General features: G+C 40.0%; 1 non-coding gene across 1 annotated transcript; it reads right to left on the minus strand.

Moving 5' to 3' along the window:
• Window positions 1-398: 398 nt before the first annotated feature.
• On the minus strand, window positions 399-500 carry LOC130042267 (small nucleolar RNA U13). The gene has a single exon (XR_008795200.1). It is a non-coding gene; the product is annotated as a small nucleolar RNA U13 (small nucleolar RNA).
• Between the last annotated feature and the right edge of the window lie 6,489 nt (window positions 501-6,989).

A 6,989-nucleotide genomic window follows, 5' to 3' on the forward strand; every position in this document is an offset into this window, starting at 1 on the left:
AGGACTGCTGAGTCTGGTCCAAAACAAAACAAAATTCCACAAAAATGAAAAAAATCCCATACATGAGATTTCATCTACTCCATAATCTTTTTGCCTTTTGTCTTTTTTGTTTGTTTTTTCTTAGGCTACTTCCAGTTCTATGTTCAGGGTCATTCACTCCTGGTACTGCTCAGGAGACTATGGTGTCAGAGATCAGACTCAGGCCTCTTGTGTACGAAGCATGCCACAGCCCATTGAGCTATATCTTTAGCCCATGATCTTTGCTTTTTTTCACTTTAAGTTTTAAATATTGCTCTGTATGTAATTCTTTTTTATCACTACTTGTACCACTTACTTATCACTTACTTTGAATTCTCATGGTATTATAACTGGTACTTCAGGGTAAAAATTTTTTTCCATATCATATAGATAATTCCAACACCGTAACAAGGTTTGAGGGAGGTATCCATTACATAGATGCACGAACATTCAATCATTATGCTTGCAAACAACAGAATCATATTGTAGTGCACATTTTTTAATCTTGAGCTAGGTATAGGCATTAAGTCAATCTGTGAATACAAAGTGTCTACTACCTGGCATATAAAGTTTAACTTTCTTATTATTAACAATGATAAAGATCATTTTTATAAGTCTCACAAATTCAGAGACCAGGTCTCCAAGATTTCCAGGAAACTCCTTTCTGCTTAGTGACTGAGTGAAGAACAAGAAAGGCAACAAGTATTGCTGTAACTTGTTTAGTATTTAACCACCTTACAGGATCCTTATTTCATCCTAAATACATGCCTGAATTAATAATTAATTTCTGCTCATGGTAACTCTTGTGGTAAGCTCTATTGGTATTACATCTAATATAAGGGAGAGCAAACTGAGGCATTAGAAAAATACCTAGTGTTTACAGTTGGAAAATGCCAGTCAGATTAGAACCTGTTGGCTTGCTTCATAGCACATGTGCTAAACTCATTACTTGTTAGTGCCCTCTCTTTCTCTTCAATTCATCTTTGTAGACCTATATCACATGTTATATCTGCCTCAGCTTTCTGCATAGTTGGCTTGTTCCATCCTCTGCATTTCCACAGAACCCAGAGCAATTTATGTTTTGTCTGTGTACTTATTCATATAAGAATTTCTCAAGAATATATGAATTACTATCTGTAAGTTTAGCATAGAGATCATATGTAAGAGGCAAAAAAATATGTTGAGATTTAGTTGTACTAGTAATATTTCAGTTCAGTTTGATGTGCCTGATGATGGTGTCTCTGGACATGAAATAGGAAATGAGGGTCTAGTGAAGTAGTACAGCAGTGCTTTTTGGCATAGTACAGCAGGTTTGTTTGGCATGAGACTGACCCAGGTTTGATCTCCAGAGCCAGGAGTAAGCCCTTAGCACAGTTGACACAGTTGAGTGTGACTGCAAAACTAATATATATATATATATATATATATATATATATTTCACTGTCACTGTCCTCCCGTTGTTCATCGATTTTGCTCAAGCGGGCCCAGTAACGTTCCCATCATGAGACTTGTTGTTACTGTGTTTGGCATATCGAATATGTCATGGGTAGCTTGCCAGGCTCTGCCGTGCGGGCAAGATACTCTCGGTAGCTTGCTGGACTCTCTGAGAGGGGAGGAATCGAACTCGGGTCGGCCATGTTTGGCTGCATGCAAGGCAAATGCCCTATTCAGTGTGCTTTTGCTCCAGCCCATATATATTAATATGTAAAAGTAAAGGCCCTCCCGTTGATCATAGATTTGCTCGAGCGGGCCCAGTAACGTCTCCATTGGAGACTTTGTTGTTACTGTGTTTGGCATATCGAATACATCACGGGGAGCTTACCAGGCTCTGTCGTGCGGGCGAGATACTCTCGGTAGCTTGCCGGGCTCTCTGAGAGGGGCGGAGGAATCGAACTCGGGCCGGCCATGTTGGCTGCGTGCAAGGCAAATGCCCTACTGCTGTGCTATCGCTCCAGCCCATATTAATATGTATATATGGAAATTTCAAGTGATAGTGACAGTTACAGTGTTATATACATATAATATATATATAATATGTATATATATGGAAATTTCAAGTGATAAGGGCCAGAGTACTAAACTACTGGATATTTGTACCATGGAGTTTTATAAAATTCTTGTTTTTGCTATTGTTTATAGATTGGAATAGAAAATAATTCTCTCTTCTAAAGTATCTCTTATCAGATCCCCAATTTTTTTACCTACACATCTTTCTATCCCATCACTCCCTGTCCTGTGAATGCCAAAGAAGGAAAACATAACATGCTGAAACCTATGCCACTCGGCAACAATTAATATTTCACCAGAGGTTACACAAACAAGCTGAAAGAATGACTAAAGGAGGTTCAGCCCCACCCTAGCACAAGCCAAGGATCCACATTTTATTACGATAATGCTTCCTCTGCCATGATTTCATGTGAGTCTTATAACCACTCAATGGAGTACTCAGGGGAAGGTCTTAAGAGACTCAGTAATATACATGGCCAATGAAAGATGGAATAAACATCAAGATCTGCCATTTACACTCCATGCCTGACAAGATGGCTAGAGTCATTAGTTTTTATTATCAAGTTCCTGCCCTCAGAGTGCACAGATCCAGACTTTTAAGCACTGTAAGGATAGGGAAGATTGTTCAGGTGATGGAGAAGGAAAGCTCTGAAAACCAGGCCCATGGAAAACAGGCCAAGGGCCAATGAAAAGATGGAGGACATGAAGGCAGAGATGAAGGCAAGTATTGGAGAATCCTTATTCATGAAGAACAAAGGAAAAAGTCCTGTGACAGAAAGTGATCACATGTTAAATGTTATAGGAGAGAAAAATACCCTCATAAGTATTTTGCGTGAAGAGACAAGCATGCTCTAGCTTATAAAAGTGCAATTTTCAGTCAATTGGAACTGCCATGGGAAGCTATGTTATGTGGAGTGTTCAAATGTGTACCTTTCAATAATGCCTCTTTCTCTTTGAGTCATGGTCACACAAAGAAATACATAGATTCCCTAGTGCCTGTGCTACTCTTCTCTGCTTTTTTTCCTACCTGAATTGCTTATGTATCAGAAATATGGAAAAATCTAGAAGCAGGAAGTGAGAATATGCCTTCTTTGATGTTGGCACATAAGCTAACTTTCTCTCATGTCTCATCCTTCTGAGTCCTTGCAGGCACAGTGGCCTATGCTCTTTGACACTCTTCCCAGGAACCATACTCCTGGGCTTTTGGCAAGAATCAGAGCTGCTTGGATTTGTGGATTATTCATATTCCCCTTCCTCCCTCCCACCTTCACCTCTACTTCGCCCCTTCAACTTTAGTTTGCTGGTTGTTTCTTTCCTCATTGCAGACCACAGGGCTCAAATTGGTCTTGCTTTGGCTCATAGCCACATCTGCTTGCTGCCAGCAGCTGGTGCTGACAGGGTGTCCAATATATATTCCTAAAGAATGTGTGACCATGCCAGGCTGTCTGAGAGAAGGTGGCATTTCCTTTGGGAATCTACTGAGAGGATCATGTTCATAAAGATACAGTTTATGTTTGTGAACTCTTGTGGTTGTGATGTAGGTGGTGTGGAAAGTGGTGTGTGTGTGTGTGTGTGTGTGTGTGTGTGTATAGCGAGTTGGGGGAGAGGGAGAGAGAGATGGAAAGAAGGAGAGAGAGGGTAAAGGAGGAAGAGAAGGAGAAAAAGAGAACGGGGAGAAGAGTGAAAGAGAGAGGGAGGGAGAGAGGGAGGAGGCTAAGCATTTACAGATGAAAAACAAAGCAGAGACACAGTGAATTTCAAAGTACAGCTGAAGGCACTGCAGTTTGGGCAGCTGAATCCCATTAAAAAATCATGAGAAAGCTCTGTGTTCCTGCCATTGTGATGAAGAGGGAAACCAAATCTCTGAGGGTTTCACAAAGAAAACATTTTGTGACCAGAAAGCTTAACTTGAAAATCTCACGAAATGGAAACAGTTTGATAGACAACCAGCAAGTCCATGAAGGGTCACTTTTGAGCTTGAGCCGCCTTCAACTCAGGAGACCCTGAGAGTCCACTCCTCACATCCCAGGAAACACTTGTGGAGGAAGTGGGAGCCCATGAACCTGTCCACTGATACAAAAGCAGGAGGGGCTGCTCCATCAGAACTGGCTTTATCATCTCCACCTTTTGCTCAGAGACACTTCTGGTTAATATATATGGTAGAATGGTTTATGGTCATGATCTGCCTTAGTTCTTTTTCTTCAAATTTTTACTTTAGATTTTTTAGATTTTTCTGAGTCTCAAAATTCAATTTTAAGCCATACTTAAAACTTAAATAAAGTCTTAAAGTGAAAAAAATAAGTTTAAAAACATTCCTGGAAAGCTATTGAGTGGCTGATGGAGTATCATCACTGGCACCAGAGACATTTTTACAGGATGTGATGAAAAAAAAAACCTGATTTGATTTGATCTCACATAAAGGCAACAAATTTATTATTATATATTAATAATGCAAAAAAAGTACATATAGATCTCAAAACAAAACTGGCATGTTTTATAGCGTAACTTCAATGTCTCCATGAATATTTAAATTCTTTTTCTTTTTTTTAGCATTTCTCCTATTCTATGTTTGAAATACTTCAGAACAATAAAATCCAGGGCACATCAATATTTTTTTTTGTGGATACACCCAGAGTTGCTCAGGGCTTACTCCCAGCAGCCGTATCATGAGAATACTTTGTGTTACCAGTATTTCATAAAAAGACCTATGCCTAAGTCCAGTTCCATTTGATGGCTGCCCTGAGTTCTAGCTTTGCACAGTATTTTCTTGTAAAGTACTTAAGTAGAGCAGCAAATGATTGAGGGAGGAGAGCATGCCGAGAATGCCTATTCACCTCATGATATTTCCTCTGTACTTTTCACCATTCTTCTCCTCCCTTACTCAGTGCCTTTTACTTGAATGTTGGCTGAATAAAGGCACAATGACACAATAATTTTGAAGGATAGCACCTCACTGGCCTATAATTCCTGCTTTCCTTACAAGTGACTGGACCTGAGGCCCAACATGGGCATATGAATGCATTGGCGAAGAAAATGGGTATAAAGACGCCAAAGTCCGTCTCAGTGCACCCCAATCTGTCCTTTCTAGGAAGCCAGCCCATCCATAGAACTAGTAAGGTCAAAGTGAGTCTTCCACAGAACAGAGAAACCTCATTATATATCTCATCTATATCTACACCAAACACTGTCACTGTCCTCCCGTTGTTCATTGATTTGCTCGAGCAGGCCCAGTAACGTCTCCATTGGAGACTTTTTTGTTGTTGTTGTTGTTACTGTGTTTGGCATATTGAACGCATCATGGATAGCTTGCCAGGCTCTGCTGTGCGGGCGAGATACTCTCGGTAGCTTGCCGGGCTCTCCGAGAGGGGCAGAGGAATCGAACTCGGGTCAGTCATGTTGACTGCATGCAAGGCAAACGCCCTACCGCTGTGCTATCGCTCCAGCCTGTCTACACCAAAAGCAAGGACCAAATTTGTCTAGGCAAATCCACTTCACTTATATGATTCTTTAGTGGGATTCAGCATGAAAGAAATCTAAAGTAATTTAAGAATATAAAAATCAGGGGCTGGAGTGATAGTATAGTGGGTAGGAAGTTTGCCTTGCATGTGACCAACCAGGGTTTGATTCTGGCATCCCATATGGTTCCACCAGGAGTACACTCACCAGGAATAATTCCTGAGGGCAGAGCCAGGGCTAACCCCTGAGCATCTCCAGGTGTGGCCCCCAAACAAACAACATAACCAAACAAAAAGAAATGTCTCCCTGCTCCCATTCTCCTTTCTGCTCTCCAAAAACGGCTTTTGACCCTTTAAGTGTGCATTGACATTCAACAAAAGGACTCATTTGAGGAGACAGCATTAAGCCCAGATGATGGAAAGTAAAAACTCTTTAAAATGGTTTGCTTAATGGTCTTTACATTTTGAATTCAACTACATTCCCTTCTCAATCACCTTAGGCACTTGCTTTTAATGAGTCTTTACAAAGTAAACAATTCAACAAGGAATCTCGGAACTATGTTTTTGACCAGCAAAATAAGTAGAGATTCCAGATGTTTCTTATTTTTTCTGTCACTAATTCAAACGCAAAAATCTCTTGTTTATAAATCATTTATTTAATCTTAATGTTTTACATACCTCTCTTCTGTGACTCTCCTGTTCTCTCTTTGCATTCTTCCTTTTGCCAGAGCCATCTATAGGCCATGGATAGAATTTTCCCTTTCCAGCACATTCTTTCTAAGAAATATTTAGATTGTTTCTTAATGAGATTTTATAATCATAAATTACTTTAATCTACTGACATTAGCCTTTTTATGAAAGGCTAGAAAATTACTTTCTCCTGAAATTTTTAAAAATTGGATGCACATTTTGCTTTGTAAATTGAATAGAGATTAAGATGTTAAATCACCTTTTTTTTTATTTTTTGCTTTTCGGGTCACACCCGGTGATGCACAGGGGTTACTCCTGGCTCATGCACTCAGGAATTACTCCTGGCAGTGCTCGGGAACCATATGGGATGCTGGGAATTGAACCTAGGTCAGCCTCATGCAAGGCAAACACCCTACCTGCTGTGCTATCACTCCAGCTCTAAATCACTTTTCAAGGTCTTCTTTTGCACCTTTAATCTTTTGTACCTGCACTTAGGTCACCCAGCTAGTCTTTTAGAATATTCTTCAACTTTTAGTGCTTATTAGAGGCATTGACAGGAGATGCTACTCTGTGTTCTCCTTTGGGCTATGGATGGATCACTGATGGACTACAGATAATTGTTTTGCAGACTTTATCATGTCCCTAATTCTACCTGACCCCATACTGAAGTTTCTGTAGTGTCTAAGGAACTAGAAAAACAGAACAGGTTGCTCTGGACAGCACCAAATCTGGAAGGTTAATATAATGTGATGTTGGTGGAATCATACAAGGAAGAAATTCTTTTTTTTTTTTTTTTTGGTCTTGGTCTCCAAGGAAGTA

Source organism: Sorex fumeus, unplaced genomic scaffold (genome assembly GCF_029834395.1).
Source record: "Sorex fumeus unplaced genomic scaffold, SorFum_2.1 ptg000098l, whole genome shotgun sequence".
NCBI classification, from domain to species: Eukaryota; Metazoa; Chordata; class Mammalia; order Eulipotyphla; family Soricidae; genus Sorex; species Sorex fumeus.